The 12327-nt window shown below is 43.2% G+C and overlaps 1 protein-coding gene and 1 long non-coding RNA gene across 2 annotated transcripts in view; both read left to right on the forward strand.

Moving 5' to 3' along the window:
- Nucleotides 1–12327, forward strand: part of CR1 (complement C3b/C4b receptor 1 (Knops blood group)) — a 125503-nt gene that overhangs the window by 76924 nt on the left and 36252 nt on the right. The window lies entirely within an intron of this gene.
- Nucleotides 3–1839, forward strand: LOC132221257 (uncharacterized). Its single transcript, XR_009449928.1, has 2 exons — nucleotides 3–1489; nucleotides 1703–1839. It is a non-coding gene; the product is annotated as an uncharacterized LOC132221257 (long non-coding RNA).

Genomic DNA, 12327 nt, shown 5'->3' on the forward strand with positions numbered 1-12327 from the left:
GGGGGGGGGACGTACCCCCAGGACTGCTCAGATCCCAAGAGGGTGTCGCCGCTCTTCATACTGTCCAAATGGTTGGAAAACATGAATATGCAGCTCAAGTATGTGTCTATGTGACAGCATGCCTGTCGCCTCTAGAAATCCAAGCTTGAAAGTATTGCCAGGGGTTTAGAATCACTGCAGGGACTGGAGATCTGAGTTTGGAGGGATCTGGCTGTTTGGACCACCACAGGGATGACCTGTGCACTCGCTGCAAGAGCGCACGCAGCAGGTGTCAGCTGTCATGTCTGCAGACGCGCTACTTCATTCTCTTTGGTGTCTGTCTTACTCCTCCGTGCAGGTCAGCAAGCCAATGGCATAGTCAGAGTTTGACAGTTAGGATTATTGCCTATAAAGCTGTGCAGAAATAGAAGTATAGCCTGAGAAACATTTCCACGGACCCAAGATTTCTATATTTATACAAAAGATTGGTAAACAAAAGATCGCTAAATGTTATTCAACTACATAAAAACTGGTGAAGTACCATTCTGGGTCTGGCTTCTCAGAGAATGAAATGCAGAGTCCACATTCACATTCCACGTAGAGAAACACACACATTTCTCCATCTGCCTGTCAGGTCTCTCAGTGCCTCAAAAGCATCCCCACTCCGTGCGGGTGGCACTGGGCACTTGGGCGCTAGCGGAGCTGTCCTGCCCCTACCTGCTTCTTTTCTGTAAATCACATCAGTCTTCAGTGGTGCTTTAAATTAATTCCTGTGTGTTCCATTAAAGTTTTAATACATAATTTAAAGGGATTAAAAACTCATTTATTAATTTAAAATAATTCTTGTCTAATATCTCCATTTGGAGAGTTTTGAACTATCAAAGCATGAGCTGTACACATTAGAATGTTTTTAATGAGTATTTTACTCATTGACCTGTAAGCTCTACAACTGTTGAGAAAAACCACCACTAAAGTAGGACTGACATCAACAAAGTGAGACTAAAACGATTTTCCTTGGAGACATTCCAGTTTGCTATGGCATCACCTCAAATAAATGGCGCTCTGACTGACACCCAAGGCCGCTCAGTGCTTCCCAGGCGCTCACACCCCTTCCCAGGGGCTCTGAGCACAGCCGGAGGCGAGGCAGGAGGCGCTGGCTCCCCTGAGCCTCTGACAAGGTTTCTTTTCCATGTGCTCAGCACCACAGGCGAAGTGGCAAATTGCATGAGTTATTTACTAGGGCAGTGATGGCGAACCTATGACACGCGTGTCAGAGGTGACACGCGAACTCATTTTTTTGGTTGATTTTTCTTTGTTAAATGGCATTTAAATATATAAAATAAATATCAAAAATATACATCTTTGTTTTACGATGGTTGCAAATATCAAAACATTTCTGTATGTGACACGGCACCAGAGTTAAGTTAGGGTTTTTCAAAATGCTGACACGCCGAGCTCAAAAGGTTCGCCATCACTGCCCTAGGTGGTACAGGGAGAGACTAAGCCAGGGGTGGGCAAACTTTTTGACTCGAGGGCCACAATGGGTTCTTAAACTGGACCAGAGGGCCGGAACAAAAGCATGGATGGAGTGTTTGTGTGAACTAATATAAATTCAAAGTAAACATCATTACATAGAAGGGTACGGTCTTTTTTTTCAATAGTTTTATTCATTTCAAACAGGCCGTGCGGGCCGTAGTTTGCCCACGGCTGGACTAAGCAGAAGAAACAGAGGACATGGTGGGCAAAATACTTACTGAAGTTGGAATGTGGGTTTATTTATTGACGCCAGGATTACCAGGGAGTAGAATTATTTTACTTTATGTTTTTCATCATACTTAATATATTTTTAAAGCTTCCTGTGCTAATAGTATAAAAACTGTAAAAAGTCGCTCTAATGGACTTTGCTAAATGTTATTTACTCCTTCACTACTTCTTCTCTCTCCACTACTTTGTTCATTGTAAAAAATATGCTAATTCGTGGGAGAAAAGTGCCAGTTGCTAGTTCTATTAAAAATTAAGGACATGGTATTTGGGAATGAAAGTCGGAAATGCCACATGAGGATGTTTCCTCGCCGTGATGGGATCAGTCCTGGAAGAGGTGACGTGGTGGTGTAGGCTGTTTCATGGAGGAGCATGTACTATAGATGCAGAATTTAAATGTTTACATCCGTTTATATTGAATGTCACGTTTCATAGAAGGAGGGGTAGTTTGATATGTAAACTAGATTGCAAGACAGACTCTGAAAGGAAACTAACTTTGTGCTCAGTAGACATGGTTAATGCTGACTATTCTTAAGAATCGGCACACTTTTCCTGCTTGCCAAATTATTAGATTTAAAATGCACCCTGTAGTCATTCAACTGAGTTTCTTATAAAAACAGGGTCTCGCATTGCTCATTTTATTTACACTTTCATCGTTACCATCTGTAACCACGTGTGGATGCATGCTGTATGTCAGGGAAGGTTACAGAAGTTAGCTCGCTCTGTGGGAAGTCACTTGAACAATCTGTAGGAGTTGTAGTGTATTTAAAGTCATTATAGGACCAAAGATAAAGCGCCTTCCTCAAAACCTGGTCCTGGGTGCCTTGCTTTACCAAAACACCTGACTTTGTTCCCTGGAGGCTATGACTGTAACTCACAGCTTTGGACACTTAGGCAACAGTAGGATGTTTTAAGAATAACTGTAATCCACTGTGTTGGCTGTTTCAGCATTTGCTCATGAACCCATCACCCAGCAGGATGTTAGGGTGGGAGTACTGCACACACACTGGTGGGCAGCCTGGCGGAACTGCAGGCTGTTAGGGTGGGTGTCCTACACAGGCACGGGGCGGGGGGGATGAGGGGGGGCAGGGGGGTGCAGAACCAACTTAAAGAATCACCCAGTCCTCTGGCATTAATCTCCTCTAACCTGGACAGTCGGATGGAACGGTCATGCTTTCAATTTATTTCTTGTGATTTAAACATTTTTAAATAATTTGGGTTTTAAATTTGTTTATATGTCTATGTATTTTATTTGTTTAGAAAGATTCTTTTGGGCTTGGGAATATAATTTGTATGATTAAATTTTTGTGACATAATTCAAAGAACTACATAAACTGGTCTTTTGTTAAAAAAAGGGGGGGGGACAGGTAATAGCAGAGTAAATGATCAAGAATTTTTCCAAAAAATATATAAGATTAGATCTTATTTAAATGAGGATAAAATAAATCCTCAATCCTATTGCCCATGAAAATAAGGAAATTGGCTGATATCAGATTTGATTCAAAATAAATGTTGAAAAATGAAGTCTTTATGCAACAAGGCTAGAATCAAGATTGAGTCTCTTCCCCTTTCTAGTTAATGGAATACAATAATAAAGAATAATAAACACTTTAATGCTATGACCTAAAGCTTAAATAACTAAGATAGTAATGTGAATTCATTAAAATTAATTTTAGAGCAGTGGTTCTCAACCTGTGGGTCGCGACCCCTTTGGCGGTCGAACGACCCTTTCACAGGGGTCGCCTAAGACCATTGGAAAACACATATATAATTAAATATTGTTTTTGTGATTAATCACTATGCTTTAATTATCTTCAATTTGTAACAATGAAAATACATCCTGCATATCAGATATTTACATTATGATTCATAACAGTAGCAAAATTACAGTTATGAAGTAGCAACGAAAATAATTTTATGGTTGGAGGTCACCACAACATGAGGAACTGTATTAAAGGGTCGTGGCATTAGGAAGGTTGAGAACCACTGTTTTAGAGAATCAGACCTGTGTTGAGCTTATAAGGTCTCTGATGTACTTTAGTTTCCTGTGCTATCCCAGAAAACTTTTTATTTATAAGGTTTTACATTTTATTTATTAGATTGTAGGAAGATGAAACTACTCCAGTGTCTTTGTGGAACTTTATGAAACATGACTTCCTCCATCTCTTCCTAAAGTCTCTAAAGTTCATCCTAAAATGTCTTTGCATTCTGAGCTTATTTCTCTGTATTTGCACCCCTAACTGCAAGATATGTATTTTTGTCCCAGAAATGATTGCTACCCATTTTTTTTTGTTTATTTTCTAAAGATGAAAGTTGTCAGGAAAATTAGTGACAAAGCAGAGGCAGAGTGCAAGGTTTAGCCTCTCTTACTTTGACATTCCTGTGGTCTTTGTGTCTAGGTCAGGGTAAGTTCCTGCCAAAGTATCCTGTTGCTAAGCCTAAAGTTCAGTGTGATCAGTCTGAGTTTGCTGTTGGGACATCTTGGGAATCTGAGTGCCTTCCTGGGTATATAAAAAAGTCGTTCTTTACCACCTGTCTAGAGACCTCCAAGTGGTCAGATGCTCAGCAATACTGTAAACATGAGTATTCTATAATAGAGGCATCTTTGGGTCTATTAGTGTATCTCTGTGAGCTAACCTGTTGTGTTCATGATAAATAACCAGCAAATTATCTTAATGAAGAGGATCCTGGGTTCTGCATGTTTTCTTTTACTCCTTAGGGGCATTGAGGGTTGAGGTTAAGAGAGTCAAGTTTTAATTGTAACATTTTGGTGTACAAGTTACACTTTGGTTGTTTCATTGGCAGTTTTTTCAGAAGCCCTAGTTGCTTATAACATGTCATTTAATAATACGTACATGCGTTATTAAAATAAATTTATCTTTAAAATTCTCTCATCACTGCCTCCTTTCCCCCTGCCAACCTGATCCAGCTAATACCCATTCACCTTCAAGTCACAGAAATCTTATCTCACACTGGCTTAGACCAAAATTTGATTACATCACATGACAGAAAAGATCACAGGTGCTGCTGCTTCAGTCAAAACAGGAAAACATTCAAATCACATCCTCAGGAATCTATCTCCCCCCCCCCCCCCAACCTCCTTCCACCCCACGGTTCTGCTTTTCCATGCTGGCCTCCTTCTGTGGTCAACACTCCCTAATCACTGATGGAGCAATGTACTGGAATAAACAGGGGCGGGGAGAACAGTGTAGTCTGTGAAAAGTGGTCTTATATGATACTAGATCACGTGTGCCTTATATGATACTAGAGGCCCAGTACACGAAATTTGTGCAGGGGGGGGAGGTATGTGTGACCCTCAGCCCAGCCTGCAGCCTCTCCAATCTGGGACCCTTCGAGGGATGTCCCAATGCCCTTTTAGGCCCGATCCCTGATTTGGACATCCCTCTCATAATCCAGGACTACTGGCTCCCAACCGCTTGCCTGCCTGCCTGCCTGCCTGATTGCCCCTAATTGCTTCTGCCTGCCAGCCTGATCACCCCCTAACCACTCTCCTGCCAGCCTGATCAATGCCTAACTGCTCCCCTGCCAGCTCGATTGCCCCTAATTGCTCTCCCCTGCAGGCCTGGCCACCCCCAACTGCCCTCCCCTGCAGGCCCAGTCACCCCTAACTGCCGTCCCCTGCAGGCCTGGTCCCTCCCAACTGCCCTTCCCTACTGACCTGATCACCCACAACTGCCCTCCCCTGCTGGCCATCTTGTGGCCACATGGAGGCGGTCATCTTGTGTGTTGGAGTGATGGTCAATTTGCATATTACCTCTTTATTATATAGGATTTTTCTGGATTCAATGAACTCCTGAATACAGACATAGTCAAGGTTTTAGAGTTTGTGATTTAATATTTATGCATTCTAGATGCCACCACCTTGTTTTATTTTTTTGGCCAAGTCTTAAACCACAAACTTAATTCCCTCATCCTCAAGAATTTCTCTCACATTTGTCCAACTATCTATCAGCTTCCCCCAGCGCATCACCACCCTCTTCTCTCTGGCTACTCTCTAAATCCAGCTGTTGATTTTCTCTGTTCCAGCATTTAATCCATTGAGAAAACAAAACCCTGCTCACTGACTACCAATAATTACTCTCCCATCTCCTCTCAGACTATATACGCTGTTTGACATCTTTTATTAAATTGTGGTAAAAAGTATGTAACATAGAATTTTTCATCAGAACCCCCTTTTTTTAAGTGTACAGTTCAGAAGTGTTAAGTATGTTTACATTGTTGTACAATAGATCTCTAGAACTTTTCTGTGTTATAAAAATTAAATGCTATTTCCTTTAAACAAAAACTCTACATTCCCCCTTTTCTCCAGTCCCTGGCAACCACCATTTACTGTTTGTTTCTGTGAATTTCATTAATTTAGGTACTTCATATAGGTAGAATCGTACAGTATTTTCCTTTTGTGACACATGTATTTCACTTAGCATGTTGTCCTCAAGGTTCATCCCCATTGCAACATGTGCCAGAATGTACTTTCTTTTTCAGGCTAGATAGATCATTGCATGTACAGTAGGTCCTCAGGTTAAGTCGGAGATCCGTTCCTACTGCGCGACGTAACGCGATTTTCGCCGTAAGTCGGAAACCACCTTCATAAGCACCTACGTCACTCACATGAAGCACATACACAGCAGTAATGAAGTGAAACAGTAAAAAAAATCTAAAAGAAAGATAATTCCTGACCTTTACTTGTGGTAAATAAATAATAAAAAACAAAAAGCACATATGTACATACGTCAAAATGGCGGAACTTTTTTTTTTATATAAATACTGTAAATCGGAGATGGTGACGTAACCACAAAACGACGTATGTCAAATCAGACGTAACCCGAGGACTGCCTGTATATACATTTTGTTTATCCATTTATTTCTCAACGACCATTTGGCTTGTCACCTCATGGCTGTTGGAAATAACACTACTTAGAACACAGGTGTGCAGCAAATATCTCCTGAAGACATTGCTTTCAATTCGGTTGGATATATACCCAGAAGTGAGATGTTCAACATATATTATTCATTCACAGTGCCATTTTCATTTCTCCACATTATCTGTTCATGCACTTCAGATCATCTACTCTCTTCTACCATCATCTCTATTATCCATCTTTCACTTAGCAAATGAAAATATCACAGGGTATCTCTCTCAATTTCCTCTCCCTACATCTCTAAGCTTATCTATATCCATTCATCAATTTCACTGACCACTTTTCACAGACTACACTGTTCTCTCTCTGTTTATTCCAGGACATGGCTCCATCAGTTATACCCTCTCTCATCACTGGCTACTTTCCCTCTGCCAACCTGATCCAGCTACTACCCATTCATCTTCAAGTCACAGAAATCTTATCTCACACTGGCTTAGACCAAAATTCCACTACATCACATGACAGAAAAGATCACGGGTGCTGCTGGCTTCAGTCAAAACAGGAAAACATTCAAATCATATCCTCAAGAATCTATTCCTTCCTCCACCCCCATCCCCTCACCTCCTCCCACCCTCCGGTTCTGCTTTTCCATGCTGGCCTCATTCTGTGGTCTACACTCCCTAAAAACTGGAAAAGTATTTGCTGACAAGGCCAAACACACACCTTGTCGGCTTAGCAGTCCAGCACAAAGAGCTTCTCTCTAATAACTCCTTCAAAAGTCCCTTCATTAGCTCTAATTTGTCAAAAAATGGCACGTATCTCCAACTGAACCACTTACTAGGGCCAGGGCTGTGAACTAGCAGATGGCAAGGCCTGAGCTCACTGCCCACAGTTGGATCTGGGGTAGAATTGATATACCCTTCTCTTTACCACTGCTTTATCTAAGAAAATAGTTAACCATAGCTCCCTCAATCATTTCACTCATACACTCAACAAATAATTATGTACATCCTTCGGTGTGCTAAGCAATGTTTTAGGTCATGGGATTTAGCAGTGGCAAAATGACAGTGCCCGTGTAGCCTTTATGTTACTGAGGAGAGAGACAATAAGCAGATCTATATATATAAAAAGATATAAGTACAATATTTTAGATTATCTAAATCAGTGAGAGAGGAAAGAAAGTTCAGTGGATAGGCCATTGTTAATAGTGGCCAATGAAGGCTTCATTAAAGAGTCACACTTGAGCAAAAGATGAGGGAGGTAACCATGCAGACAGATATCTGGTCAAAAAGTATTCCCAGCAAAAGGACCATTAGAAGGAAAACAAAGAACTATGCCTGCTGTTTTAGAGAAATGACATATTTGCATGCGTAAGGTAAACTGTATTAGAAAGGGGGAAACAGTGATACTGAAGAGAGAGGAACATTCCTGGAGTGATGTTTTTGAAAAAGTGAGAGCAGATGATCTCTACTGCTATGGAGGTGAGCCTTAGATAATGGTGTGAACAGTGTAACCATACTAATGGGAGATAAGGAAGCTAAATAGGCCGGATACAGGCCTTGGGGTGAAGTGATGAGAGAAGTTTGTGGAAATTCTCTTCGATTGCTTCTATTTTTCTCTGAAGAAAAGCAGCAAAGGTATAAACAGAGATTGAGAATGATGTAGGAGATGTCTGCATTCAATGTCAATATAAAAAATATGAAATAGCCACTTAGGGGAATGATGGAGTAAATGGACTAGGCAAGTACATTAGGAATACTAGCAGCATCACAGTGGTCCATTTGAAAGGAGCCATCTTTAAAGTAAGATTAGGCATCATGGATACAGGTTTTTCTCTAGCCACATTCAGTGCCTTGGGTACAGGAGAAAAATGCAGAATTGACTCTATCCAGGATTATTGTTTGTCTAAAGCATGTAATAAAGTGGGAAATAAACAAGGAAGCTGAGGATGTATGCAAGATAGTGATTACAACGATGGACCATGGAATTTAACCTGGTAAGGTGGAAAGTGAGGACACTAAGGGGGTTTGAGACTGAAAGACGGTGGTGAGATCAATGGGTTGTGGGTACTGAGAAATACAAAGATGGTTGGGTCCAGGCAAACGAGAAGGACAGATTTGGTGGTTGGACAGTGAAATGGTTGAAATTCTGGAGGTAATATAGCTTAATGAGAATAAAATCGAAGGTACTTCCATGGGCATAAGTGGCAGAGTAGAGTAAAAGATAAGATCATTGGCAGAGAAGATGAAGGCCCTGAAAGGGCAGGTGTTTGAAAATAGCATCGCTGGGAATATCAAATCACTGAGGGCTATTAATGCAGGGAGAATGGAGAAGGTTGCTGTGAGCTAGAAGTTAAACTTTCAAGCAATGAGGAGAGAAAGCAGATGTTAGAGATTAATGCACAGGAAGTGGTAATGACTGGTGTATTCTGATAGCATGTGCTGTATGACTGGGGAATTGAGTCATCTATTCCCTTTCATCAGCCTACTCCGATATGGCTTCTTCGTCCTTTTCTCTGTCGAGAATAGCTTGAAAGGATGATAAGAGGTCCTTGAGAGAATGGTAATAGATGTATTACAAAGGAGATATAATATGTGATATGATCAATATAGGTATTTCTTGCAGTAGAGTCTTAAAAGAGAAAGTAATGGAAAATATAAAACATTCTTCGCATTTAGGACACTGTCCTTTCTCAACGAGTGAAGGTAGGTGCTGAGACTTGAATAGACAGGAACCAATAAAGACAGTATTCTGGAAACTTTATGTGAGCTAAGGCTATGCATGCTGAGTTAGATAGGTTTGCTGGACTTTGGGTCTCTGTTTGTGAAACTGCACTGAGTATAGTTTTCCACCTTGAGTATCTTTGCTCCACTTTGAGTCACAGCTTTGCATGGGGGAGAAAAGACCTCACACATTTACTGAAATATCTGCTACAATATCTTTTCAAGCCTCATACAGCTTGACAGTATTTAATATTTGGAATTTCTCCACTCTCCATACAACCTATTCCAACTCTTGCTTTAGAAATGACTGACTCTTGTTCCTAATAATTTTGAAATCTGGGGTCCTTGTCTCAGAGACTAAAGACCTCAAAGGTTCATGGCTAGAACTGACTCTATATAACTGGTTTGCTTTGTAATCTCATGTAGTTTATTTTATGCATCCTATATAATAAAAGGCTAACAGCAAATCTACTGACTGGTGGAATGACCGGTATTATGACACACACTAACCATCAGGGGGCAGGTGCTCAATGCAGGAGCTGCATCCTGGTGGTCAGTGTGCTCCCACAGGGGGAGTGCCACTCAGCCAGAAGTTGGGCTCACAGCTGGCGAGCTCAGCTGCGGTCCCGGGAGCCTCTCCCACCTCCGCGGCAGATCTAAGGGCCCCTCAGCAGATCTAAGGGCCCCTCGTGCAATGTCCACCTGCCAGCTTAGGCCCGTTCCGTGCTAAGCGGGCAGGCAGACATCCCCAGAGGGGTCCCAGACTGTGAGAGGGCACAGGCTGGGCTGAGAGACCCCACCTCCCAAGTGTACGAATGTTGTGCACTGGGCCTCTAGTTTAAAAATAATTCTGAGAAAGGATCCATAGGTTTCACCAAACCGGCAAAGAGATCTATGATTTACACAAAAATGTTAATTGTTTTCTTTTTAAAAGGCCTCTTCTTGGGCCTTTCTGAAAACCCAGCTTCATAATCAGCACACTGCCTATATTCCTAAGCTTTTTCTAGAACATTCCCACTTCCCTGGGACCTCAATATACTCCATTTGTCCCATACCCAAGGCTTTCTCAGTTAAAAAAATAATAATAACAACAATGCTTTTCCTTGATCCAGCAACCCTCTCTCCCCTCTATATTAGTTTCCTGTCACTGTTGTAACCTGTACCTTGTAGGTTAAAATGACACAGATGTATCCTTTTACAGTTCTGTTCAGAAGTCCAAAAAGAGTCTGACAGGGCTAAAACCACGGTGTTGCCAGGACGGGTGCCTTCTGCAGGCAGGGAATTCCTGACTGGCCTTTATCAGCTTCTAGAGTTGGCTGTCATTCCTGGATTTTGGCAGCATCCAATCTCTGCTTCAGTCATCACCCTCTCCCAGCAGACCTACTGCCTCCCTCTAACAAGGACCCTGTAATTACATTACCCAGTCAAATAACCCAGGGGAATCTCCCATCTCAAGTTCCTCAATGTGATCACATCTAAAACCTCTCGTTACATAAGAAAACATATTCACAGGAATTAGGAATTAGGATATGGACATCTTTGTGGAGCTATTATTCAGCCGACCACACACACCCATTTCATCCTTGACCTCTTAGCCCCATGCTCCAAAATATGTCCCACCCCGTGTTTTTTAATTCCAATGAATGGTAAAACCATTCATTTAGAAACCTGTGGCGAATTACTGATTTTATTTTTCTCACCACTAACCTTAAGAAGGGAAGTAACCAAACTCCGATGCAAAAATTTGGTTCATTCCACATCCGATATCATCTAATTGTCCACTTTATCTAGTCAAGGCCGCCACCAAAACTCCCCTCGGTGATGGCAACGCCTCCAACCACTATTGCCTTTTCCAATCCAGTCTCCCTATTACAGACGGAATTATATTTTAAAATTTCAAATCTGATTTAGTAACTCTTTTTTAAAAAATCGTTCAGTGGCTCTATTCAGCATAGAGAAATGCGTTCTTCACCGTCCCTGTACCCTGCACATGTTGCTGTAACTGTCAACACAGACAGCAGGCATTTAGGGAGCCGACCTACCCACGCACGTTTTTGCAAAGGACAAAAGTCAGGCAGGAGCATAAGGGAGTGGAGCCTGGAGAAACCACCGCTTGGTCCTGCCCACCCAGGCAGGCAGAGCACACAGAGGCGCTGAAGTTCCGCTAGAGTGATCCCATTTAATAGACCTGCAGGTGGAGTTTGGACAAACTCGCTAGAAACAATGCAAATTGGGAGCAGGCATGGCCTCCCCCGCCCATTAAGGGGAAGCTGTGGTCAAAAGCTTTTTGTTCCGGAACCGCAACTGCGCTCCCCAGATCCTGGGCGCACCGCCTGGACTGTGGTCTCCATCCTCTGAGCTGCGCTTTCTAGTGGCTTGGATTTTCTTCTCGCGAACATCGGGCTTCCAGAGGTGCCCGGGGAAGATGGGAGCCGGATCTCCGAGGAGCCCTGAGCCTCCGTGGCCGCCAGCGCCCTCTCCCTCCGGCTCCAGAGGAGCCCTCCTGGCAGTGCTGATGCTGCTCGCGCTGCCGGCTGCCTGGGGTGAGATGCGGGCGGGCGGGCACGGGGAGCGCCTCCAGCAGGGACGCAGCCTCCGGATCCCCGCATCCTGGGGGTTCGTTTCCAGTGGGCTCAGCTGCGAGAGGGCGAGTGCACTGGGGTCTCTGCGACCCCCTCTGTGTCCTCAGACCCTCCTGGCTTCTGGGTAGAGCTGGGTTCCCCTCTGCAGGGTCTTAAGCGTCCCCAGCGCAGGGAGAGCGCAGATGCGCAGGTGGCGCAGCATGAAGTCCTTGCCTTCCCTGCTGACCAGGACTGGCTGTGTGAGGACGGGGCGCTGGTCCGAGTGCCAGAAAGAGGTCTGGGCATTCCACCAGCCTGGGTTCTAATCCTGGAAACTTCTTAACTGTGGGGAAAGTGACGAGCCCTGCCTGCGTCCCTTTCCTCTTCTGTGAAATGGCAATGCCCTTAGCCTTACCTCACGGG

This window comes from Myotis daubentonii, chromosome 18 (genome assembly GCF_963259705.1).
Source record: "Myotis daubentonii chromosome 18, mMyoDau2.1, whole genome shotgun sequence".
Lineage (NCBI taxonomy): Eukaryota > Metazoa > Chordata > Mammalia > Chiroptera > Vespertilionidae > Myotis > Myotis daubentonii.